The sequence below is a fragment of the Schistocerca gregaria genome, chromosome 4 (assembly GCF_023897955.1).
Source record: "Schistocerca gregaria isolate iqSchGreg1 chromosome 4, iqSchGreg1.2, whole genome shotgun sequence".
Classification (NCBI taxonomy): Eukaryota; Metazoa; Arthropoda; class Insecta; order Orthoptera; family Acrididae; genus Schistocerca; species Schistocerca gregaria.
Genome location: NC_064923.1, coordinates 25,380,855 through 25,407,072, shown reverse-complemented (window position 1 = coordinate 25,407,072; position 26,218 = coordinate 25,380,855). Strand labels below are relative to the sequence as shown.

The window sequence follows — 26,218 nt, the reverse complement described above, 5'->3', positions numbered from 1 at the left end:
GCAAAGTTTAAAGTTGCTATTTCCATTACATCACGTTAATCAGAAAAACGGTAAGTTACATCTGCAGAGGAACAAAATTACGTTCCTCCCCACGTGGGGCTCGAACCCACGACCCTGGGATTAAGAGCCTTATGTTCTACAGACTGGGCTAGCCGCGCTGCCTCGTTGAGTATATGCCGGTTAGCACGTCACACAGTACTCGTTTGGGTTGATTGGTGCCATACAGAACCTCCCATGTTGCCTAATGTTTTCCTAACGTCACACTCGTCACGTAGTTCACTTTTATTTCATAATCATTTCTGAGAGGTAACAGAATTGCATGACAACCTGCAGAGCTAGTTTCGTCAAAATTAACACACATACTTGATGTGACTCATAAGCCGAACGAGTTACTTTCCGACGTTATTTTAGATGTGCAAGTGCCAGTCAAAAACACGCGGCGACGGCAGTATGCAAACCAATTCGCTAGTTAACACCGGTCTTGTTGTGCGTGTTTTAAGCTGAAGAGCATCTCCAAGCAGAAAATGGTCAACAGCAACATTCACACGGTTTCGTACTGCTCAAGTGCTACACTAAAACGGTATGTTTCTTTTTCAGATCTGGAAAAACACGACCGAGAGAGGAATCAAACACGCAATCTTCGGATACGAAGTCCGACGCCTTATCCATTAGACCACACGGTCACTGACAAACAAGTGGAACTTATACACGACTCATCTCAAAACGCTCACACCACTGAGGAGTTGTGTTTTCGTTCTACACAGACGCTGCCCCTTGCTCTTTCCCACCCATTTGATACATTCAACCTGCTACGAGACCTACCAAATATAGACTGGGAAACTAAACCACACACTTTGTGCATTCGGAAATGTAAGGCAGGGCGTCCCTCGCCGCATTTGCTACGATGTCCATTTGCTACTTCTGCAGAAGTGGCGACGACGACGACGACGACGACGACGACAACCGCGGAATGCTCTGAGATATGTGAGAAATACATCTATAAAATATATTTCAGACTGTCCCATCCCACCTTATGCTGTACCGCTTTGGCAAATGCTTTATCTGCGCCATTCGCCTTAATCACATCTGAGAGTAATTCTTAATAAAACGCCTCTCGCTAATTGTTAGTCATCCCAGATACTGTTTGCTATAAGGCCACGACGCGCAACTGATATCCAAAATTCGTCTGCCTCCTGTGAGGATCGAACTCACGACCCCTGGTTTACTAGACCAGTGCTCTGCCACTGAGCTAAAGAGGCGCGGCCTAGCGGTACTTTTGCGTACTTCATCCTTACGGTCGTCTGGATCATCAGACTTCAGCTGACAACACTTCATATTACCGTCTAATATTTGCAGCTATGGCGACCCATTACTGCTTGCCTACACATCTGACACGTAAAGGAAGTGCTCTCCAACTAACACCACTTGCATTTCAGAACATGTCTTTCACACATGTCTACAAAATCAACTTCACCTTCAAATACAGTTTCGTAGCGACTGACGGAGACGTAGGCAAAGTTTAAAGTTGCTATTTCCATTACATCACGTTAATCAGAAAAACGGTAAGTTACATCTGCAGAGGAACAAAATTCCGTTCCTCCCCACGTGGGGCTCGAACCCACGACCCTGGGATTAAGAGCCTTATGTTCTACCGACTGAGCTAGCCGCGCTGCCTCGGTGAGTACATGCCGGTTAGCACGTCACACAGTACTCGTTTGGGTTGATTGGTCCCATACAGAACCTCCCCATGTTGCCTAATGTTTTCCTAACATCACACTCGTCACGTAGTTCACTTTTATTTCATAATCATTTCTGAGAGGTAACAGAATTGCATGACAACCTGCAGAGCTAGTTTCGTCAAAATTAACACACATACTTGATGTGACTCATAAGCCGAACGAGTTACTTTCCGACGTTATTTTAGATGTGCAAGTGCCAGTCAAAAACACGCGGCGACGGCAATATGCAAACCAATTCGCTAGTTAACACCGGTCTTGTTGTGCGTGTTTTAAGCTGAAGAGCATCTCCAAGCAGAAAATGGTCAACAGCAACATTCACACGGTTTCGTACTGCTCAAGTGCTACACTAAAACGGTATGTTTCTTTTTCAGATCTGGAAAAACACGACCGAGAGAGGAATCAAACACGCAATCTTCGGATACGAAGTCCGACGCCTTATCCATTAGACCACACGGTCACTGACAAACAAGTGGAACTTATACACGACTCATCTCAAAACGCTCACACCACTGAGGAGTTGTGTTTTCGTTCTACACAGACGCTGCCCCTTGCTCTTTCCCACCCATTTGATACATTCAACCTGCTACGAGACCTACCAAATATAGACTGGGAAACTAAACCACACACTTTGTGCATTCGGAAATGTAAGGCAGGGCGTCCCTCGCCGCATTTGCTACGATGTCCATTTGCTACTTCTGCAGAAGTGGCGACGACGACGACGACGACGACGACGACGACGACGACAACCGCGGAATGCTCTGAGATATGTGAGAAATACATCTATAAAATATATTTCAGACTGTCCCATCCCACCTTATGCTGTACCGCTTTGGCAAATGCTTTATCTGCGCCATTCGCCATAATCACATCTGAGAGTAATTCTTAATAAAACGCCTCTCGCTAATTGTTAGTCATCCCAGATACTGTTTGCTATAAGGCCACGACGCGCAACTGATATCCAAAATTCGTCTGCCTCCTGTGAGGATCGAACTCACGACCCCTGGTTTACTAGACCAGTGCTCTGCCACTGAGCTAAAGAGGCGCGGCCTAGCGGTACTTTTGCGTACTTCATCCTTACGGTCGTCTGGATCATCAGACTTCAGCTGACAACACTTCATATTACCGTCTAATATTTGCAGCTATGGCGACCCATTACTGCTTGCCTACACATCTGACACGTAAACGAAGTGCTCTCCAACTAACACCACTTGCATTTCAGAACATGTCTTTCACACATGTCTACAAAATCAACTTCACCTTCAAATACAGTTTCGTAGCGACTGACGGAGACGTAGGCAAAGTTTAAAGTTGCTATTTCCATTACATCACGTTAATCAGAAAAACGGTAAGTTACATCTGCAGAGGAACAAAATTCCGTTCCTCCCCACGTGGGGCTCGAACCCACGACCCTGGGATTAAGAGCCTTATGTTCTACCGACTGAGCTAGCCGCGCTGCCTCGGTGAGTACATGCCGGTTAGCACGTCACACAGTACTCGTTTGGGTTGATTGGTCCCATACAGAACCTCCCCATGTTGCGTAATGTTTTCCTAACATCACACTCGTCACGTAGTTCACTTTTATTTCATAATCATTTCTGAGAGGTAACAGAATTGCATGACAACCTGCAGAGCTAGTTTCGTCAAAATTAACACACATACTTGATGTGACTCATAAGCCGAACGAGTTACTTTCCGACGTTATTTTAGATGTGCAAGTGCCAGTCAAAAACACGCGGCGACGGCAATATGCAAACCAATTCGCTAGTTAACACCGGTCTTGTTGTGCGTGTTTTAAGCTGAAGAGCATCTCCAAGCAGAAAATGGTCAACAGCAACATTCACACGGTTTCGTACTGCTCAAGTGCTACACTAAAACGGTATGTTTCTTTTTCAGATCTGGAAAAACACGACCGAGAGAGGAATCAAACACGCAATCTTCGGATACGAAGTCCGACGCCTTATCCATTAGGCCACATGGTCACTGACAAACAAGTGGAACTTATATACGACTCATCTCAAAACGCTCACACCACTGAGGAGTTGTGTTTTCGTTCTACACAGACGCTGCCCCTTGCCCTTTCCCACCCATTTGATACATTCAACCTGCTACGAGACCTACCAAATATAGACTGGGAAACTAAACCACACACTTTGTGCATTCGGAAATGTAAGGCAGGGCGTCCCTCGCCGCATTTGCTACGATGTCCATTTGCTACTTCTGCAGAAGTGGCGGCGGCGGCGGCGACGACGACGACGACGACGACGACGACGACGACAACCGCGGAAGGCTCTGAGATATGTGAGAAATACATCTATAAAATATATTTCAGACTGCCCATCCCACCTTATGCTGTACCGCTTTGGCAAATGCTTTATCTGCGCCATTCGCCTTAATCACATCTGAGAGTAATTCTTAATAAAACGCCTCTCGCTAATTGTTAGTAATCCCACATACTGTTTGCTATAAGGCCACAACGCGCAACTGATATCCAAAATTCGTCTGCCTCCTGTGAGGATCGAACTCACGACCCCTGGTTTACTAGACCAGTGCTCTGCCACTGAGCTAAAGAGGCGCGGCCTAGTGGTACTTTTGCGTACTTCATCCTTACGGTCGTCTGGATCATCAGACTTCAGCTGACAACACTTCATATTACCGTCTAATATTTGCAGCTATGGCGACCCATTACTGCTTGGCTACACATCTGACACGTAAAGGAAGTGCTCTCCAAATAACACCACTTGCATTTCAGAACATGTCTTTCATACATGTCTACAAAATCACCTTCACCTTCAAATACAGTTTCCTTGCGACTGACGGAGACGTAGGCAAAGTTTAAAGTTGCTATTTCCATTACATCACGTTAATGAGAAAAACGGTAAGTTACATCTGCAGAGGAACAAAATTCCGTTCCTCCCCACGTGGGGCTCCAACCCACGACCCTGGGATTAAGAGCCTTATGTTCTACCGACTGAGCTAGCCGCGCTGCCTCGTTGAGTATGTGCCGGTTAGCACGTCACACAGTACTCGTTTGGGTTGATTGGTCCCATACAGAACCTCCCCATGTTGCCTAATGTTTTCCTAACGTCACACTCGTCACGTAGTTCACTTTTATTTCATAATCATTTCTGAGAGGTAACAGAATTGCATGACAACCTGCAGAGCTAGTTTCGTCAAAATTAACACACATACTTGATGTGACTCATAAGCCGAACGAGTTACTTTCCGACGTTATTTTAGATGTGCAAGTGCCAGTCAAAAACACGCGGCGACGGCAATATGCAAACCAATTCGCTAGTTAACACCGGTATTGTTGTGCGTGTTTTAAGCTGAAGAGCATCTCCAAGCAGAAAATGGTCAACAGCAACATTCACTCGGTTTCGTACTGCTCAAGTGCTACACTAAAACGGTATGTTTCTTTTTCATATCTGGAAAAACACGACCGAGAGAGGAATCAAACACGCAATCTTCGGATACGAAGTCCGACGCCTTATCCATTAGGCCACACGGTCACTGACAAACAAGTGGAACTTATATACGACTCATCTCAAAACGCTCACACCACTGAGGAGTTGTGTTTTCGTTCTACACAGACGCTGCCCCTTGCTCTTTCCCACCCATTTGATACATTCAACCTGCTACGAGACCTACCAAATATAGACTGGGAAACTAAACCACACACTTTGTGCATTCGGAAATGTAAGGCAGGGCGTCCCTCGCCGCATTTGCTACGATGTCCATTTGCTACTTCTGCAGAAGTGGCGGTGGCGACGACGACGACGACGACGACAACCGCGGAAGGCTCTGAGATATGTGAGAAATACATCTATAAAATATATTTCAGACTGTCCCATCCCACCTTATGCTGTACCGCTTTGGCAAATGCTTTATCTGCGCCATTCGCCTTAATCACATCTGAGAGTAATTCTTAATAAAACGCCTCTCGCTAATTGTTAGTCATCCCAGATACTGTTTGCTATAAGGCCACGACGCGCAACTGATATCCAAAATTCGTCTGCCTCCTGTGAGGATCGAACTCACGAACCCTGGTTTACTAGACCAGTGCTCTGCCACTGAGCTAAAGAGGCGCGGCCTAGCGGTACTTTTGCGTACTTCATCCTTACTGTCGTCTGGATCATCAGACTTCTGCTGACAACACTTCATATTACCGTCTAATATTTGCAGCTATGGCGACCCATTACTGCTTGGCTACACATCTGACACGTAAACGAAGTGCTCTCCAAATAACACCACTTGCATTTCAGAACATGTCTTTCACACATGTCTACAAAATCACCATCACCTTCACCTTCAAATACAGTTTCCTTGCGACTGACGGAGACGTAGGCAAAGTTTAAAGTTGCTATTTCCATTACATCACGTTAATCAGAAAAACGTTCAGTTACATCTGCAGAGGAACAATTTCCGTTCCTCCCCACGTGGGGCTCGAACCCACGACCCTGGGATTAAGACCCTTATGTTCTACCGACTGAGCTAGCCGCGCTGCCTCGGTGAGTATGTGCCGGTTAGCACGTCACACAGTACTCGTTTGGGTTGATTGGTCCCATACAGAACCTCCCCATGTTGCCTAATGTTTTCCTAACGTCACACTCGTCACGTAGTTCACTTTTATTTCATAATCATTTCTGAGAGGTAACAGAATTGCATGACAACCTACAGAGCTAGTTTCGTCAAAATTAACACACATACTTGATGTGACTCATAAGCCGAACGAGTTACTTTCCGACGTTATTTTAGATGTGCAAGTGCCAGTCAAAAACACGCGGCGACGGCAATATGCAAACCAATTCGCTAGTTAACACCGGTCTTGTTGTGCGTGTTTTAAGCTGAAGAGCATCTCCAAGCAGAAAATGGTCAACAGCAACATTCACACGGTTTCGTACTGCTCAAGTGCTACACTAAAACGGTATGTTTCTTTTTCAGATCTGGAAAAACACGACCGAGAGAGGAATCAAACACGCAATCTTCGGATACGAAGTCCGACGCCTTATCCATTAGGCAACACGGTCACTGACAAACAAGTGGAACTTATATACGACTCATCTCAAAACGCTCACACCACTGAGGAGTTGTGTTTTCGTTCTACACAGACGCTGCCCCTTGCTCTTTCCCACCCATTTGATACATTCAACCTGCTACGAGACCTACCAAATATAGACTGGGAAACTAAACCACACACTTTGTGCATTCGGAAATGTAAGGCAGGGCGTCCCTCGCCGCATTTGCTACGATGTCCATTTGCTACTTCTGCAGAAGTGGCGGCGGCGACGACGACGACGACGACGACGACGACGACAACCGCGGAAGGCTCTGAGATATGTGAGAAATACATCTATAAAATATGTTTCAGACTGTCCCATCCCACCTTATGCTGTACCGCTTTGGCAAATGCTTTATCTGCGCCATTCGCCTTAATCACATCTGAGAGTAATTCTTAATAAAACGCCTCTCGCTAATTGTTAGTAATCCCACATACTGTTTGCTATAAGGCCACAACGCGCAACTGATATCCAAAATTCGTCTGCCTCCTGTGAGGATCGAACTCACGACCCCTGGTTTACTAGACCAGTGCTCTGCCACTGAGCTAAAGAGGCGCGGCCTAGTGGTACTTTTGCGTACTTCATCCTTACGGTCGTCTGGATCATCAGACTTCAGCTGACAACACTTCATATTACCGTCTAATATTTGCAGCTATGGCGACCCATTACTGCTTGGCTACACATCTGACACGTAAAGGAAGTGCTCTCCAAATAACACCACTTGCATTTCAGAACATGTCTTTCATACATGTCTACAAAATCACCTTCACCTTCAAATACAGTTTCCTTGCGACTGACGGAGACGTAGGCAAAGTTTAAAGTTGCTATTTCCATTACATCACGTTAATGAGAAAAACGGTAAGTTACATCTGCAGAGGAACAAAATTCCGTTCCTCCCCACGTGGGGCTCCAACCCACGACCCTGGGATTAAGAGCCTTATGTTCTACCGACTGAGCTAGCCGCGCTGCCTCGTTGAGTATGTGCCGGTTAGCACGTCACACAGTACTCGTTTGGGTTGATTGGTCCCATACAGAACCTCCCCATGTTGCCTAATGTTTTCCTAACGTCACACTCGTCACGTAGTTCACTTTTATTTCATAATCATTTCTGAGAGGTAACAGAATTGCATGACAACCTGCAGAGCTAGTTTCGTCAAAATTAACACACATACTTGATGTGACTCATAAGCCGAACGAGTTACTTTCCGACGTTATTTTAGATGTGCAAGTGCCAGTCAAAAACACGCGGCGACGGCAATATGCAAACCAATTCGCTAGTTAACACCGGTATTGTTGTGCGTGTTTTAAGCTGAAGAGCATCTCCAAGCAGAAAATGGTCAACAGCAACATTCACTCGGTTTCGTACTGCTCAAGTGCTACACTAAAACGGTATGTTTCTTTTTCATATCTGGAAAAACACGACCGAGAGAGGAATCAAACACGCAATCTTCGGATACGAAGTCCGACGCCTTATCCATTAGGCCACACGGTCACTGACAAACAAGTGGAACTTATATACGACTCATCTCAAAACGCTCACACCACTGAGGAGTTGTGTTTTCGTTCTACACAGACGCTGCCCCTTGCTCTTTCCCACCCATTTGATACATTCAACCTGCTACGAGACCTACCAAATATAGACTGGGAAACTAAACCACACACTTTGTGCATTCGGAAATGTAAGGCAGGGCGTCCCTCGCCGCATTTGCTACGATGTCCATTTGCTACTTCTGCAGAAGTGGCGGTGGCGACGACGACGACGACGACGACAACCGCGGAAGGCTCTGAGATATGTGAGAAATACATCTATAAAATATATTTCAGACTGTCCCATCCCACCTTATGCTGTACCGCTTTGGCAAATGCTTTATCTGCGCCATTCGCCTTAATCACATCTGAGAGTAATTCTTAATAAAACGCCTCTCGCTAATTGTTAGTCATCCCAGATACTGTTTGCTATAAGGCCACGACGCGCAACTGATATCCAAAATTCGTCTGCCTCCTGTGAGGATCGAACTCACGAACCCTGGTTTACTAGACCAGTGCTCTGCCACTGAGCTAAAGAGGCGCGGCCTAGCGGTACTTTTGCGTACTTCATCCTTACTGTCGTCTGGATCATCAGACTTCTGCTGACAACACTTCATATTACCGTCTAATATTTGCAGCTATGGCGACCCATTACTGCTTGGCTACACATCTGACACGTAAACGAAGTGCTCTCCAAATAACACCACTTGCATTTCAGAACATGTCTTTCACACATGTCTACAAAATCACCATCACCTTCACCTTCAAATACAGTTTCCTTGCGACTGACGGAGACGTAGGCAAAGTTTAAAGTTGCTATTTCCATTACATCACGTTAATCAGAAAAACGTTCAGTTACATCTGCAGAGGAACAATTTCCGTTCCTCCCCACGTGGGGCTCGAACCCACGACCCTGGGATTAAGACCCTTATGTTCTACCGACTGAGCTAGCCGCGCTGCCTCGGTGAGTATGTGCCGGTTAGCACGTCACACAGTACTCGTTTGGGTTGATTGGTCCCATACAGAACCTCCCCATGTTGCCTAATGTTTTCCTAACGTCACACTCGTCACGTAGTTCACTTTTATTTCATAATCATTTCTGAGAGGTAACAGAATTGCATGACAACCTACAGAGCTAGTTTCGTCAAAATTAACACACATACTTGATGTGACTCATAAGCCGAACGAGTTACTTTCCGACGTTATTTTAGATGTGCAAGTGCCAGTCAAAAACACGCGGCGACGGCAATATGCAAACCAATTCGCTAGTTAACACCGGTCTTGTTGTGCGTGTTTTAAGCTGAAGAGCATCTCCAAGCAGAAAATGGTCAACAGCAACATTCACACGGTTTCGTACTGCTCAAGTGCTACACTAAAACGGTATGTTTCTTTTTCAGATCTGGAAAAACACGACCGAGAGAGGAATCAAACACGCAATCTTCGGATACGAAGTCCGACGCCTTATCCATTAGGCAACACGGTCACTGACAAACAAGTGGAACTTATATACGACTCATCTCAAAACGCTCACACCACTGAGGAGTTGTGTTTTCGTTCTACACAGACGCTGCCCCTTGCTCTTTCCCACCCATTTGATACATTCAACCTGCTACGAGACCTACCAAATATAGACTGGGAAACTAAACCACACACTTTGTGCATTCGGAAATGTAAGGCAGGGCGTCCCTCGCCGCATTTGCTACGATGTCCATTTGCTACTTCTGCAGAAGTGGCGGCGGCGGCGACGACGACGACGACTACGACGACGACGACAACCGCGGAAGGCTCTGAGATATGTGAGAAATACATCTATAAAATATATTTCAGACTGTCCCATCCCACCTTATGCTGTACCGCTTTGGCAAATGCTTTATCTGCGCCATTCGCCTTAATCACATCTGAGAGTAATTCTTAATAAAACGCCTCTCGCTAATTGTTAGTCATCCCAGATACTGTTTGCTATAAGGCCACAACGCGCAACTGATATCCAAAATTCGTCTGCCTCCTGTGAGGATCGAACTCACGACCCCTGGTTTACTAGACCAGTGCTCTGCCACTGAGCTAAAGAGGCGCGGCCTAGCGGTACTTTTGCGTACTTCATCCTTACGGTCGTCTGGATCATCAGACTTCAGCTAACAACACTTCATATTACCGTCTAATATTTGCAGCTATGGCGACCCATTACTGCTTGGCTACACATCTGACACGTAAACGAAGTGCTCTCCAAATAACACCACTTGCATTTCAGAACATGTCTTTCACACATGTCTACAAAATCACCTTCACCTTCAAATACAGTTTCGTAGCGACTGACGGAGACGTAGGCAAAGTTTAAAGTTGCTATTTCCATTACATCACGTTAATGAGAAAAACGGTAAGTTACATCTGCAGAGGAACAAAATTCCGTTCCTCCCCACGTGGGGCTCCAACCCACGACCCTGGGATTAAGAGCCTTATGTTCTACCGACTGAGCTAGCCGCGCTGCCTCGGTGAGTATGTGCCGGTTAGCACGTCACACAGTACTCGTTTGGGTTGATTGGTCCCATACAGAACCTCCCCATGTTGCCTAATGTTTTCCTAACGTCACACTCGTCACGTAGTTCACTTTTATTTCATAATCATTTCTGAGAGGTAACAGAATTGCATGACAACCTGCAGAGCTAGTTTCGTCAAAATTAACACACATACTTGATGTGACTCATAAGCCGAACGAGTTACTTTCCGACGTTATTTTAGATGTGCAAGTGCCAGTCAAAAACACGCGGCGACGGCAATATGCAAACCAATTCGCTAGTTAACACCGGTCTTGTTGTGCGTGTTTTAAGCTGAAGAGCATCTCCAAGCAGAAAATGGTCAACAGCAACATTCACACGGTTTCGTACTGCTCAAGTGCTACACTAAAACGGTATGTTTCTTTTTCAGATCTGGAAAAACACGACCGAGAGAGGAATCAAACACGCAATCTTCGGATACGAAGTCCGACGCCTTATCCATTAGGCCACACGGTCACTGACAAACAAGTGGAACTTATATACGACTCATCTCAAAACGCTCACACCACTGAGGAGTTGTGTTTTCGTTCTACACAGACGCTGCCCCTTGCTCTTTCCCACCCATTTGATACATTCAACCTGCTACGAGACCTACCAAATATAGACTGGGAAACTAAACCACACACTTTGTGCATTCGGAAATGTAAGGCAGGGCGTCCCTCGCCGCATTTGCTACGATGTCCATTTGCTACTTCTGCAGAAGTGGCGGCGGCGGCGACGACGACGACGACGACGACGACGACGACGACAACCGCGGAAGGCTCTGAGATATGTGAGAAATACATCTATAAAATATATTTCAGACTGTCCCATCCCACCTTATGCTGTACCGCTTTGGCAAATGCTTTATCTGCGCCATTCGCCTTAATCACATCTGAGAGTAATTCTTAATAAAACGCCTCTCGCTAATTGTTAGTCATCCCAGATACTGTTTGCTATAAGGCCACGACGCGCAACTGATATCCAAAATTCGTCTGCCTCCTGTGAGGATCGAACTCACGACCCCTGGTTTACTAGACCAGTGCTCTGCCACTGAGCTAAAGAGGCGCGGCCTAGCGGTACTTTTGCGTACTTCATCCTTACGGTCGTCTGGATCATCAGACTTCAGCTGACAACACTTCATATTACCGTCTAATATTTGCAGCTATGGCGACCCATTACTGCTTGCCTACACATCTGACACGTAAACGAAGTGCTCTCCAAATAACACCACTTGCATTTCAGAACATGTCTTTCACACATGTCTACAAAATCACCTTCACCTTCAAATACAGTTTCGTAGCGACTGACGGAGACGTAGGCAAAGTTTAAAGTTGCTATTTCCATTACATCACGTTAATCAGAAAAACGGTAAGTTACATCTGCAGAGGAACAAAATTCCGTTCCTCCCCACGTGGGGCTCGAACCCACGACCCTGGTATTAAGAGCCTTATGTTCTACCGACTGAGCTAGCCGCGCTGCCTCGGTGAGTACATGCCGGTTAGCACGTCACACAGTACTCGTTTGGGTTCATTGGTCCCATACAGAACCTCCCCATGTTGCCTAATGTTTTCCTAACGTCACACTCGTCACGTAGTTCACTTTTATTTCATAATCATTTCTGAGAGGTAACAGAATTGCATGACAACCTGCAGAGCTAGTTTCGTCAAAATTAACACACATACTTGATGTGACTCATAAGCCGAACGAGTTACTTTCCGACGTTATTTTAGATGTGCAAGTGCCAGTCAAAAACCCGCGGCGACGGCAATATGCAAACCAATTCGCTAGTTAACACCGGTCTTGTTGTGCGTGTTTTAAGCTGAAGAGCATCTCCAAGCAGAAAATGGTCAACAGCAACATTCACACGGTTTCGTACTGCTCAAGTGCTACACTAAAACGGTATGTTTCTTTTTCAGATCTGGAAAAACACGACCGAGGGAGGAATCAAACACGCAATCTTCGGATACGAAGTCCGACGCCTTATCCATTAGGCCACACGGTCACTGACAAACAAGTGGAACTTATATACGACTCATCTCAAAACGCTCACACCACTGAGGAGTTGTGTTTTCGTTCTACACAGACGCTGCCCCTTGCTCTTTCCCACCCATTTGATACATTCAACCTGCTACGAGACCTACCAAATATAGACTGGGAAACTAAACCACACACTTTGTGCATTCGGAAATGTAAGGCAGGGCGTCCCTCGCCGCATTTGCTACGATGTCCATTTGCTACTTCTGCAGAAGTGGCGGCGGCGGCGACGACGACGACGACGACGACGACGACGACGACGACGACGACGACGACCGCGGAAGGCTCTGAGATATGTGAGAAATACATCTATAAAATATATTTCAGTCTGTCCCATCCCACCTTATGCTGTACCGCTTTGGCAAATGCTTTATCTGCGCCATTCGCCTTAATCACATCTGAGAGTAATTCTTAATAAAACGCCTCTCGCTAATTGTTAGTCATCCCAGATACTGTTTGCTATAAGGCCACGACGCGCAACTGATATCCAAAATTCGTCTGCCTCCTGTGAGGATCGAACTCACGACCCCTGGTTTACTAGACCAGTGCTCTGCCACTTTTTTTTTTTTTTTCTTTTTTCTTTTTTTTTTTTTGGGCCTCCCTTCTCCCCACACAGCCCATCCATTCGCTCTCCTTTTATGCCTTCTTGGGCGAGCTTCTATGCTATATCGACTGATTTTTTTTCAAATTTACTGTGACAGTTAGGGAAATGAAATGATGTTTGGCTTCTTCGCCATGTGAGGCTTCTCCTCCGTAGAACTGAAAATTGAAAAATTAAGGCTTCTTGGGAATTAATAAATTGTCACTCTTGCTTCATACTGAAAAAATGAAACAAAAATAGAAAGATTGTAACTGAGGAACACGTGCAAGAAGCTTCCACTGCATTGTGTGCAACGAAACCACCTTCCGATATTACCGAGATCCTGGAAAATCATCATAGATGAAAGTAGTTGCTGGAGATATGGGGTTCATCCAGCAGTAAGTGTGAAGCCGCAGTGCCGTTTCGGGGTTCTGTCCGAGGCCTTCACGGCTACCGTAGCGGCCCTGGGGCACACGAAGTCCCCACCGTACTTCACCCTCAACAGCGATCCCCTACTTTGGCCTGTGACTACATTTTTCGTAGACGAGGGCTATTAAGATGTTTATCCAATCCCTTGTCTCTGAAACAGAATGTGTAACATGTTACCAAAAGTTTTTTTGTGGTCCCTGTGCGTACATATCTGATAATATTTTGCTCGTTCGTATAATTCGTATTCTAAAACACGGTCATTGCCGTGTTCAGATATAACGTAATGTACATAATTGCCAAACAACCACAACACAGCATTGGTTTTCTGGACAGGGAAGAAAACACCATCGGGGAAGAGTAATTTTTCAACATTGATCTCAGTACTAACAGTTCTGGTTATAAAGGCTACCCGCCGTTGGAGTCCCCTCCATATTTCGGCGTATCCGCCACAGAGAAAGCGGTGGATCAATGTGTCAACTGCGTCACATCGGGTGCACACAATCGTGTCACTAAGACCAATGGAGTGCAACTTTTCGTTAGTGGAAACTACGTTATTAACAACTCGGTACCAGGTTGCCTGAATGTCGGAAGACAGTTCACGATTACTAATATTTTTCCAAATTCTTTTCCAGTCTTTGTCGGGATATCTGCACTCCATTTTGTTGACATGTTCTTTCGTTGTTAAGAGTTCCATTAATTTCCTGCAATTCCTTGATTGTGGATTCGTGACAATACTGTCCATGTAGCTAATCTCTAAAAAGAACTGGCGAATATATTTCAATTTATAATTAATTCCGCATATATTTATGGGTGGACGTAAATTTTCTGGCTGTAGGAGTCGATACAGCCTGGCTGTAATACTATGTGGATGTTTGTCTATAATTTGTAGGGTCCTCTTTATATATAACGCCGTAGTCTTCCGCCATATATCTGTTAAACCTAGGCCACCTTCAGCGGAAGGTAACGTAACTGTATCGACTGCTACTCTAAAAATATTCCCTGTCCATATAAATCGGCAAATGATACTCATTATACGTTTGGCAATGGGTTTCGAAACTGGCAATATTTGACCTATATATATAGCTTTTGATAAAATGGAACAATTAATTATTCTGATTCGTTGTTTAATGTTCAGATGTCTGGTCTGATTGAGTATTGTGGCTCCTCTGATTGTATCCAGTACTTTCTTCCAATTGTAGGTCATGGTCTGAAGCGGACATCGGTAAAAGGTGACACCCAGAGCGGTGTGACGATCGACGGAGCGTGCCCATTCCAAACGGACATCTTGAAGACCTTTAAGATTTAAAAACGAACTCTTCACCTCGTTAACCCTAGCGCCTGTAGCTTCACAAAAGATCTGAATATTCGTAGTTAATTTCTCTAAATCTTCGTTACTACGAATAACCACTCCAACGTCATCAGCATATGCATTGGTGACGTTGTTAACGCCAGATATCGTGATGCCCTCAAGATCGACATCGAGTCTCCTTAGTAAAGGCTCCAGTGCAACAACATACAGGAGCATTGACAAAGGACTTCCCTGCGGGACGCCGTTGCGAATTTCAATGGGTGGAGTGAAATGCCCATTTACAGACACTTGTGTTTGGATGCCTTCAACAATGTTAATTAAAACTTGCACAAAATGTTGACTAAAACCCACATAGGTCAACGTTCTGAACAAAAATAAGTGGTTGACCCTGTCAAAAGCCTTTGAGAAGTCGATAAAGGCAAGGCCTCCTGGTGAGGATGACGTTGCAAAAATTGCAGAGACATCCCTATATTCACAAACAGTTTTAAAAATATTCCGCCCCGAGAGACAGGTTTGGTGGTCACCTATGATCTTCTCCATTAGAGGTCTCAGTCTTTCCTTCAGTACACGTGCAATTATTTTATAATCCGAGTTCATCAAACATATTGGTCTCAATTGATTGAGATCTTTAACTGTCGCGTTCCTTCCCTTTGGTATTAGCACAGTTACGCTTTCTTTGAACTCGCGTGGAACAGTAACACCTTGCAACACTTCATTTATCACTTCTGTGAATTGATTACCGATGAGAGGCCAAAATTTACAATAAAACTCTACAGGCAAGCCATCAGGCCCTGGGGACTTACGGGTAGGCGAATATTTAAGTATATCAAACACCTCCTCACATGTGATCGCAGTGGTAAGGGACACATTGTCCTCGTCATTGATAACGTTGTCGATACCTGTAGTTCGTAGCAAATCGTTCGCACAGTCTAGATTATACCGGGTATCAGTATATAACGTACGATAAAATCCATAAACTGCATTTAAAATGTCAGAGTGTTCCGTCAGCACCCGGTTATCGCCCACTCTAAGACAAGCAATAAACGCTCGTCTTCTATTTCTTTCATGTTCGAGTAAGTGGTACAGCGATGCGTTTTCGTCCTCCACCGTTGTCGGGACACGAGATTTAATTTTTAAACCCTCCAGCTGTTGTCGCTTGAGACTTATGAGGTGAGCCTTGATCTTCTTTATTTCAATGAAAACCTCATCAGTCATCTGCTGAGCTGATAGTTCCCTTAAGCATGTATAGTAAAATTCAACGGTATTGCGAGACCACATCGCTCGCTCCCTCCCGTAAGCTATTAGGGATGATCTCAATTTCTTTTTAGCACATGAGGTCCACCACGCAAGGCGAGAGCTGTATTTATGGCGCATACGTAGAGCAGCCTGCCATACCTCCGCTACTGTTCTTGATAGGGCACCCTCGAACAACATATGGGTATTCAGCTTCCATAAGGGGCGACCCCAATACGTTCCTTGCTTCTGAAACCGAATGCTGCATTTCACTGCGAGATGGTCCGAAAAGGTAGTGGGAATTACTTCGATACTACTGATTTTATTTTCCAGGTTTGCTGTGACGTATATTCTGTCTATTCTGCTTTGCGAGCGACTACTGATGTACGTAAATTTGACTAACGTGGGGTATTTGCTTTCCCACACGTCTGTCCACTTCATGTTTGTCACCAAAGCCGCCAGTTCCCTGGAGAAGTTAAAATTTGGTCGCTGGTCCTTTTTGTGAAGTACACAATTAAAGTCACCACCGATTAAAGCTTCCGCCGGATTCCCCTTAAGTAAATAGACCATATCGTTCTTAAAAAAATTAGCCCTATCATCTCTAGCGTTGTTACCAGAGGGGACATATACATTTAAAACAGTAGTAGTAAAAATTTTACAACTGATGCCCCTCCCATTTTCTAACAGACAGATATCCTTCACATCAATACCATCTTTGACAAGGATCGCAGTCCCACATGTGGCTTCCGGTGCAATATTTAAAATCTCTTGAAAACCTGGGACATAAAAGTTGTGGACATTAAATTCCTGTAGGAGGGCTATATCAGTATCCGACTGGTAAAGGAAATCTTTTAAAGAAGCGACTTTCGTTTCACTGCGAATCCGATTTATATTGATCGTGGTCACATTATATGTCAGTTCCGTTGGCATAGGTGCCGGTAAAAGAAATTGGCTAATGAAGTATACCCCATGCAGAGTCACGTCTGTACCATTCCATTCTGTCTGTCAGAAAGAAAAATAGACATTAAAAAAAAAAAAAATTAAATGCCACTAGCATGTGTCAGGTCCATCTCCATTCCGTGGTCGGTGCGATCTTCTTGGGCATCGGCCCAATCAAGTCCTTTTCCTGAGACAGTTCGGTCTAAATCCATAGTAGTGCCGGTCTGCAAACCTGCGACGCCAAGCGGTGCGCGAGGTTGTTGTTGAAGATCATCTGCATCGGCACGACTCATCTCCGCTTCAGTACACTCGTTAACTCGTGCTACTGGGCATTGTTCTCGTAGTCGTTCATTATCCCTTAAATGTTTTAACTTTTCCCGCAATGCAGGAGCTAAACTCTCTGCTGCTTTGTGTGCCAATCTCCTCTTCTTGCCTTTCTTCGAAGATCTCTTCGGCGATCTAGCAGGAGATGAAGTTTGCGACCTGTCAGGAGAAGTACCGGATGATACGTCTGACGTCGCCTGTTCCTTTTTTCGGACAAAAGTCCGCGTATCGCATTCCACAACGGCAGAAGGAGGCGCATCTTTTTCCATGGCTCCCACTGGTAGCAACCCAGTCTCCAATTCTACACTATCGCTCGTTGTGGTTTCCTTGACGCAAGTGTCTTCTGTGGGCGCCAACGTGAAACCAATGTCCAGATTGCTATCTTCGTTCATAGTTCCCGCAGAGTGGATGCCTGGAGCGTCCACTCCTCGGAAGCTAGTGGCAATATCCTCACGTTGGTGGGAATCCTGACGACGCAAGGAAACCTCCGTTGCGGGTATCTGGGGATCTTCGGCCGAGTCCGCGGAAGAACGAGCAACCACAGTGGGAGAGTTGGAAAAAGTTGGCGTCGGCATAGATTCGAGGGGCGCGGAGCTGATCGGCAGACCATCCGCAAATCTAGAGCTTGAAGCCGGATTATCATCGACAACCGCCCGCGAGGCAGCAGGCTCCCCGCGCACAGGCGGCACCGACTCGCCTCGGCTGCGGAAGTCAGCAGCGGCAGCGTATGACAACTTCATACCAACAACAGGGCCGGAGCTCGGCATCTCGTCACGCGGTAACTGCGGGACACGCCTCCGTGAACATTCTGCACGAATGTGTTCCGTGGAATTGCATAAAGCGCAAGTCCGCGGTTGCCCATCATAGATAATCAAAGCACGATACCCACAAATATTAAGATAAGAGGGGACATGCTTCTGTAATTCAATCTTAATTTGCCTTACGCCGTTCAAGACAGGAAACATATGAGCTTCAGACCACCTTTCTGCCACATTGGAAATAATTCTGCCATAAGGCCGAAGGGCAACATTAAGTTCTTCGGGCGGAATTTCAAAAGGGAGCTCAAACACTCTGATCGTACGAATCCCGTACCCAGCATGACTAACAGCAACGTCACTCACATTCCCATCAGAATGATTAAACTTCACGCTACCTCCGCAACGATCCACAATGGAACTACATAATTCTGGACTTTTCATCTTCAGATACACAGCATTTGTCACAAACGAGAGATAAACTCCGACAACATCATCACCGTTAATCAATACTTTTTCGATAAACCATGCTTTAATTTCAAATGCTTTAGGTCGAACGAAATTTCGATCGAAAGTAAACTTGATTGTGTCTTTCCTCAAATAATTCGACCTATTCATTCTAGAACTTCATGAATACAAGTGCAACACGAATAGCGGCTTAGCAGCACCACTAACCTCAAACGCAGCGACTCAGCCTATGTTTACTACAGCCAGACGTCCAGCTCCGCCACACGTCCGTCCCGCTCGGCGGCTGACTCGCAACTGCCACTGAGCTAAAGAGGCGCGGCCTAGCGGTACTTCTGCGTACTTCATCCTTACTGTCGTCTGGATCATCAGACTTCTGCTGACAACACTTCATATTACCGTCTAATATTTGCAGCTATGGCGACCCATTACTGCTTGGCTACACATCTGACACGTAAAGGAAGTGCTCTCCAAATAACACCACTTGCATTTCAGAACATGTCTTTCACACATGTCTACAAAATCACCATCACCTTCACCTTCAAATACAGTTTCCTTGCGACTGACGGAGACGTAGGCAAAGTTTAAAGTTGCTATTTCCATTACATCACGTTAATCAGAAAAACGGTAAGTTACATCTGCAGAGGAACAAAATTCCGTTCCTCCCCAATGGGGCTCGAACCCACGACCCTGGGATTAAGAGCCTTATGTTCTACCGACTGAGCTAGCCGCGCTGCCTCGGTGAGTATATGCCGGTTAGCACGTCACACAGTACTCGTTTGGGTTGATTGGTCCCATACAGAACCTCCCATGTTGCCTAATGTTTTCCTAACGTCACACTCGTCACGTAGTTCACTTTTATTTCATAATCATTTCTGAGAGGTAACAGAATTGCATGACAACCTGCAGAGCTAGTTTCGTCAAAATTAACACACATACTTGATGTGACTCATAAGCCGAACGAGTTACTTTCCGACGTTATTTTAGATGTGCAAGTGCCAGTCAAAAACACGCGGCGACGGCAATATGCAAACCAATTCGCTAGTTAACACCGGTCTTGTTGTGCGTGTTTCAAGCTCAAGAGCATTTCCAAGCAGAAAATGGTCAGAGCAACGTTCACACGGTTTCGTACTGCTCAAGTGCTACACTAAAACGGTATGTATCTTTTTCAGATCTGGAAAAACACGACCGAGAGAGGAATCAAACACGCAATCTTCGGATACGAAGTCCGACGCCTTATCCATTAGGCCACACGGTCACTGACAAACAAGTGGAACTTATATACGACTCATCTCAAAACGCTCACACCACTGAGGAGTTGTGTTTTCGTTCTACACAGACGCTGCCCCTTGCTCTTTCCCACCCATTTGATACATTCAACCTGCTACGAGACCTACCAAATATAGACTGGGAAACTAAACGACACACTTTGTGCATACGGAAATGTAAGGCAGGGCGTCCCTCGCCGCATTTGCTACGATGTCCATTTGCTACTTCTGCAGAAGTGGCGGCGGCGGCGACGACGACGACGACGACAACCGCGGAAGGCTCTGAGATATGTGAGAAATACATCTATAAAATATATTTCAGACTGCCCCATCCCACCTTATGCTGTACCGCTTTGGCAAATGCTTTATCTGCGCCATTCGCCTTAATCACATCTGAGAGTAATTCTTAATAAAACGCCTCTCGCTAATTGTTAGTCATCCCAGATACTGTTTGCTATAAGGCCACGACGCGCAACTGATATCGAAAATTCGTCTGCCTCCTGTGAGGATCGAACTCACGACCCCTGGTTTACTAGACCAGTGCTCTGCCACTGAGCTAAAGAGGCGCGGCCTAGCGGTACTTTTGCGTACTTCATCCTTACGGTCGTCTGGATCATCAGACTTCAGCTGACAACACTTCATATTACCGTCTAATATTTGCAGCTATGGCGACCCATTACTGCTTGGCTACACATCTGACACGTAAAGGAAGTGCTCTCCAACTAACACCACTTGCATTTCAGAACATGTCTTTCACACATGTCTACAAAATCACCTTCACCTTCAAATACAGTTTCGTAGCGACTGACGGAGACGTAGGCAAAGTTTAAAGTTGCTATTTCCATTACATCACGTTAATCAGAAAAACGGTAAGTTACATCCGCAGAGGAACAAAATTCCGTTCCTCCCCAAGTGGGGCTCGAACCCACGACCCTGGTATTAAGAGCCTTATGTTCTACCGACTGAGCTAGCCGCGCTGCCTCGGTGAGTACATGCCGGTTAGCACGTCACACAGTACTCGTTTGGGTTGATTGGTCCCATACAGAACCTCCCCATGTTGCCTAATGTTTTCCTAACGTCACACTCGTCACGTAGTTCACTTTTATTTCATAATCATTTCTGAGAGGTAACAGAATTGCATGACAACCTGCAGAGCTAGTTTCGTCAAAATTAACACACATACTTGATGTGACTCATAAGCCGAACGAGTTACTTTCCGACGTTATTTTAGATGTGCAAGTGCCAGTCAAAAACACGCGGCGACGGCAATATGCAAACCAATTCGCTAGTTAACACCGGTCTTGTTGTGCGTGTTTTAAGCTGAAGAGCATCTCCAAGCAGAAAATGGTCAACAGCAACATTCACACGGTTTCGTACTGCTCAAGTGCTACACTAAAACGGTATGTTTCTTTTTCAGATCTAGAAAAACATGACCGAGAGAGGAATCAAACACGCAATCTTCGGATACGAAGTCCGACGCCTTATCCATTAGGCCACACGGTCACTGACAAACAAGTGGAACTTATATACGACTCATCTCAAAACGCTCACACCACTGAGGAGTTGTGTTTTCGTTCTACACAGACGCTGCCCCTTGCTCTTTCCCACCCATTTGATACATTCAACCTGCTACGAGACCTACCAAATATAGACTGGGAAACTAAACCACACACTTTGTGCATTCGGAAATGTAAGGCAGGGCGTCCCTCGCCGCATTTGCTACGATGTCCATTTGCTACTTCTGCAAAAGTGGCGGCGGCGGCGGCGGCGACGACGACGACGACGACGACGACGACGACGACAACCGCGGAAGGCTCTGAGATATGTGAGAAATACATCTATAAAATATATTTCAGACTGTCCCATCCCACCTTATGCTGTACCGCTTTGGCAAATGCTTTATCTGCGCCATTCGCCTTAATCACGGTAAGTTACATCTGCAGAGGAACAAAATTCCGTTCCTCCCCACGTGGGGCTCGAACCCACGACCCTGGGATTAACAGCCTTATGTTCTACCGACTGAGCTAGCCGCGCTGCCTCGGTGAGTATATGCCGGTTAGCACGTCACACAGTACTCGTTTGGGTTGATTGGTCCCATACAGAACCTCCCCATGTTGCCTAATGTTTTCCTAACGTCACACTCGTCACGTAGTTCACTTTTATTTCATAATCATTTCTGAGAGGTAACAGAATTGCATGACAACCTGCAGAGCTAGTTTCGTCAAAATTAACACACATACTTGATGTGACTCATAAGCCGAACGAGTTACTTTCCGACGTTATTTTAGATGTGCAAGTGCCAGTCAAAAACCCGCGGCGACGGCAATATGCAAACCAATTCGCTAGTTAACACCGGTCTTGTTGTGCGTGCTTTAAGCTGAAGAGCATCTCCAAGCAGAAAATGGTCAACAGCAACGTTCACACGGTTTCGTACTGCTCAAGTGCTACACTAAAACGGTATGTTTCTTTTTCAGAACTGATGACCTCAGCAGTTAAGTCCCATAGTGCTCAGAGCCATTTTTGAGCTCTTTTTCAGATCTGGAAAAACACGACCGAGAGAGGAATCAAACATGCAATCTTCGGATACGAAGTCCGACGCCTTATCCATTAGGCCACACGGTCACTGACAAACAAGTGGAACTTATATACGACTCATCTCAAAACGCTCACACCACTGAGGAGTTGTGTTTTCGTTCTACACAGACGCTGCCCCTTGCTCTTTCCCACCCATTTGATACATTCAACCTGCTACGAGACCTACCAAATATAGACTGGGAAACTAAACCACACACTTTGTGCATTCGGAAATGTAAGGCAGGGCGTCCCTCGCCGCATTTGCTACGATGTCCGTTTGCTACTTCTGCAGAAGTGGCGGCGGCGGCGACGACGACGACGACGACAACCGCGGAAGGCTCTGAGATATGTGAGAAATACATCTATAAAATATATTTCAGACTGTCCCATCCCACCTTATGCTGCACCGCTTTGGCAAATGCTTTATCTGCGCCATTCGCCTTAATCACATCAGAGAGTAATTCTTAATAAAACGCCTCTCGCTAATTGTTAGTCATCCCAGATACTGTTTGCTATAAGGCCACGACGCGCAACTGATATCCAAAATTCGTCTGCCTCCTGTGAGGATCGAACTCACGACCCCTGGTTTACTAGACCAGTGCTCTGCCACTGAGCTAAAGAGGCGCGGCCTAGCGGTACTTTTGCGTACTTCATCCTTACGGTCGTCTGGATCATCAGACTTCAGCTGACAACACTTCATATTACCGTCTAATATTTGCAGCTATGGCGACCCATTACTGCTTGCCTACACATCTGACACGTAAACGAAGTGCTCTCCAAATAACACCACTTGCATTTCAGAACATGTCTTTCACACATGTCTACAAAATCACCTTCACCTTCAAATACAGTTTCGTAGCGACTGACGGAGACGTAGGCAAAGTTTAAAGTTGCTATTTCCATTACATCACGTTAATCAGAAAAACGGTAAGTTACATCTGCAGAGGAACAAAATTCCGTTCTTCCCCACGTGGGGCTCGAACCCACGACCCTGGGATTAAGAGCATTATGTTCTACCGACTGAGCTAGCCGCGCTGCCTCGGTGAGTATATGCCGGTTAGCACGTCACGCAGTACTCGTTTGGGTTGATTGGTCCCATACAGAACCTCCCCATGTTTCCTAATGTTTTCCTAACGTCACACTCGTCACGTAGTTCACTTTTATTTCATAATCATTTCTGAGAGGTAACAGAATTGCATGACAACCTGCAGAGCTAGTTTCGTCAAAATTAACACACATACTTGATGTGACTCATAAGCCGAACGAGTTACTTTCCGACGTTATTTTAGATGTGCAAGTGCCAGTCAAAAACACGCGGCGACGGCAATATGCAAACCAATTCGCTAGTTAACACCGGTCTTGTTGTGCGTGTTTTAAGCTGAAGAGCATCTCCAAGCAGAAAATGGTCAACAGCAACATTCACACGGTTCCGTACTGCTCAAGTGCTACACTAAAACGGTATGTTTCTTTTTCAGATCTGGAAAAACACGACCGAGAGAGGAATCAAACACGCAATATTCGGATACGAAGTCCGACGCCTTATCCATTAGGCCACACGGTCACTGACAAACAAGTGGAACTTATATACGACTCATCTCAAAACGCTCACACCACTGAGGAGTTGTGTTTTCGTTCTACACAGACGCTGCCCCTTGCTCTTTCCCACCCATTTGATACATTCAACCTGCTACGAGACCTACCAAATATAGACAGGGAAACTAAACCACACACTTTGTGCATTCGGAAATGTAAGGCAGGGCGTCCCTCGCCGCATTTGCTACGATGTCCATTTGCTACTTCTGCAGAAGTGGCGGCGGCGACGACGACGACGACGACGACGACGACGACAACCGCGGAAGGCTCTGAGATATGTGAGAAATACATCTATAAAATATGTTTCAGACTGTCCCATCCCACCTTATGCTGTACCGCTTTGGCAAATGCTTTATCTGCGCCATTCGCCTTAATCACATCTGAGAGTAATTCTTAATAAAACGCCTCTCGCTAATTGTTAGTCATCCCAGATACTGTTTGCTATAAGGCCACGACGCGCAACTGATATCCAAAATTCGTCTGCCTCCTGTGAGGATCGAACTCACGACCCCTGGTTTACTAGACCAGTGCTCTGCCACTGAGCTAAAGAGGCGCGGCCTAGCGGTACTTTTGCGTACTTCATCCTTACGGTCGTCTGGATCATCAGACTTCAGCTGACAACACTTCATATTACCGTCTAATATTTGCAGCTATGGCGACCCATTACTGCTTGCCTACACATCTGACACGTAAACGAAGTGCTCTCCAAATAACACCACTTGCATTTCAGAACATGTCTTTCACACATGTCTACAAAATCACCTTCACCTTCAAATACAGTTTCGTAGCGACTGACGGAGACGTAGGCAAAGTTTAAAGTTGCTATTTCCATTACATCACGTTAATCAGAAAAACGGTAAGTTACATCTGCAGAGGAACAAAATTCCGGTCCTCCCCACGTGGGGCTCGAACCCACGACCCTCGTATTAAGAGCCTTATGTTCTACCGACTGAGCTAGCCGCGCTGCCTCGGTGAGTACATGCCGGTTAGCACGTCACACAGTACTCGTTTGGGTTGATTGGTCCCATACAGAACCTCCCCATGTTGCCTAATGTTTTCCTAACGTCACACTCGTCACGTAGTTCACTTTTATTTCATAATCATTTCTGAGAGGTAACAGAATTGCATGACAACCTGCAGAGCTAGTTTCGTCAAAATTAACACACATACTTGATGTGACTCATAAGCCGAACGAGTTACTTTCCGACGTTATTTTAGATGTGCAAGTGCCAGTCAAAAACCCGCGGCGACGGCAATATGCAAACCAATTCGCTAGTTAACACCGGTCTTGTTGTGCGTGTTTTAAGCTGAAGAGCATCTCCAAGCAGAAAATGGTTAACAGCAACATTCACACGGTTTCGTACTGCTCAAGTGCTACACTAAAACGGTATGTTTCTTTTTCAGATCTGGAAAAACACGACCGAGAGAGGAATCAACCACGCAATCTTCGGATACGAAGTCCGACGCCTTATCCATTAGGCCACACGGTCACTGACAAACAAGTGGAACTTATATACGACTCATCTCAAAACGCTCACACCACTGAGGAGTTGTGTTTTCGTTCTACACAGACGCTGCCCCTTGCTCTTTCCCACCCATTTGATACATTCAACCTGCTACGAGACCTACCAAATATAGACTGGGAAACTAAACCACACACTTTGTGCATTCGGAAATGTAAGGCAGGGCGTCCCTCGCCGCATTTGCTACGATGTCCATTTGCTACTTCTGCAGAAGTGGCGGCGGCGGCGACGACGACGACGACGACGACGACGACGACGACGACGACGACGACGACGACAACCGCGGAAGGCTCTGAGATATGTGAGAAATACATCTATAAAATATATTTCAGACT

General features: G+C 45.7%; 11 non-coding genes across 11 annotated transcripts; all 11 read right to left on the bottom strand.

Annotated features, from left to right (window-relative positions):
- Positions 1-1,187: 1,187 nt before the first annotated feature.
- On the bottom strand, positions 1,188-1,259 carry Trnat-agu (transfer RNA threonine (anticodon AGU)). Its single transcript has one exon. It is a non-coding gene; the product is annotated as a tRNA-Thr (tRNA).
- Positions 1,260-2,709: 1,450 nt separating this feature from the next.
- On the bottom strand, positions 2,710-2,781 carry Trnat-agu (transfer RNA threonine (anticodon AGU)). Its single transcript has one exon. It is a non-coding gene; the product is annotated as a tRNA-Thr (tRNA).
- Positions 2,782-4,239: 1,458 nt separating this feature from the next.
- Positions 4,240-4,311, bottom strand: Trnat-agu (transfer RNA threonine (anticodon AGU)). The gene has a single exon. It is a non-coding gene; the product is annotated as a tRNA-Thr (tRNA).
- A 1,441-nt stretch (positions 4,312-5,752) lies between these two features.
- Positions 5,753-5,824, bottom strand: Trnat-agu (transfer RNA threonine (anticodon AGU)). Its single transcript has one exon. It is a non-coding gene; the product is annotated as a tRNA-Thr (tRNA).
- Positions 5,825-7,279: 1,455 nt separating this feature from the next.
- Trnat-agu (transfer RNA threonine (anticodon AGU)) lies at positions 7,280-7,351 on the bottom strand. The gene has a single exon. It is a non-coding gene; the product is annotated as a tRNA-Thr (tRNA).
- Positions 7,352-8,792: 1,441 nt separating this feature from the next.
- Trnat-agu (transfer RNA threonine (anticodon AGU)) lies at positions 8,793-8,864 on the bottom strand. The gene has a single exon. It is a non-coding gene; the product is annotated as a tRNA-Thr (tRNA).
- Positions 8,865-10,322: 1,458 nt separating this feature from the next.
- Positions 10,323-10,394, bottom strand: Trnat-agu (transfer RNA threonine (anticodon AGU)). Its single transcript has one exon. It is a non-coding gene; the product is annotated as a tRNA-Thr (tRNA).
- A 1,456-nt stretch (positions 10,395-11,850) lies between these two features.
- On the bottom strand, positions 11,851-11,922 carry Trnat-agu (transfer RNA threonine (anticodon AGU)). The gene has a single exon. It is a non-coding gene; the product is annotated as a tRNA-Thr (tRNA).
- Positions 11,923-20,687: 8,765 nt separating this feature from the next.
- Positions 20,688-20,759, bottom strand: Trnat-agu (transfer RNA threonine (anticodon AGU)). The gene has a single exon. It is a non-coding gene; the product is annotated as a tRNA-Thr (tRNA).
- Positions 20,760-23,319: 2,560 nt separating this feature from the next.
- On the bottom strand, positions 23,320-23,391 carry Trnat-agu (transfer RNA threonine (anticodon AGU)). The gene has a single exon. It is a non-coding gene; the product is annotated as a tRNA-Thr (tRNA).
- A 1,450-nt stretch (positions 23,392-24,841) lies between these two features.
- On the bottom strand, positions 24,842-24,913 carry Trnat-agu (transfer RNA threonine (anticodon AGU)). The gene has a single exon. It is a non-coding gene; the product is annotated as a tRNA-Thr (tRNA).
- Positions 24,914-26,218: the final 1,305 nt, after the last annotated feature.